The following is a 752-nucleotide window of genomic DNA, read 5'->3' as shown; positions in this document are numbered from 1 at the left end:
ATGGTTTGTTTTTTCAGTTAGCTTATTAACTGCGGGATTCAGACAGGGTCACATATTTTTTTTTCACATGTCCTGCCCTTGGCACTCTCCTTTCCATGTAGCTGATTCCTCTCCCCAATGTGTGTTAGGGCTACTGTACTGGCATCAGCATGTACCCTGGGGAAGTCCTCAGCCATAGTGGCTACAGAACATCAGGGGTTAAATGGAGACATCAGTGAGGATGGGGGAAGGGTGGAAAGACACTAAGTCTGGGGTCCCCTCTGCCTGTCCTGCCTTTCAGGGGACTTGAACCCCGTGTCTTAGACACCAGGCTTTTGAGAGCTCCCTTCCTCCCTGTCTTAGTCCCATGGGATTGCTATAACAAGTAACCATACATTGGGTGGCTTACAAACAACAGGAAAGTTTTCCCCATGGTTCTGGAATCTGGCAAGTCCAAGATCAAGGCACTGGAAGATGTCTGGTTCACAGAGGGCTGTCTTCTCACGGTGCACTCACCTTGTGGAAGGGTGGAGGGAACACAGGGTCATTTTCTACAATGGTTCTCACCCATTATTTTGACTGTGTGGATCACAACAAACTCTGCTAAATTCTTAAAGAGATGGGAATACCAGACCACCTTATCTGCCTCCTGAGAAATCTGTACGTGGGTCAAGAAGCAGCAGTTAGAACCGGACATGGAACAACAGACTGGTTCCAAATTGGGAAAGGAGTACGTCAGGCTGTATATTGTCACCCTGCTTACTTAACTTATA

This window comes from Bison bison, unplaced genomic scaffold (genome assembly GCF_000754665.1).
Source record: "Bison bison bison isolate TAMUID 2011002044 unplaced genomic scaffold, Bison_UMD1.0 scf7180017864148, whole genome shotgun sequence".
Classification (NCBI taxonomy): domain Eukaryota; kingdom Metazoa; phylum Chordata; class Mammalia; order Artiodactyla; family Bovidae; genus Bison; species Bison bison.
Note: the sequence above shows the minus strand (reverse complement) of the source record.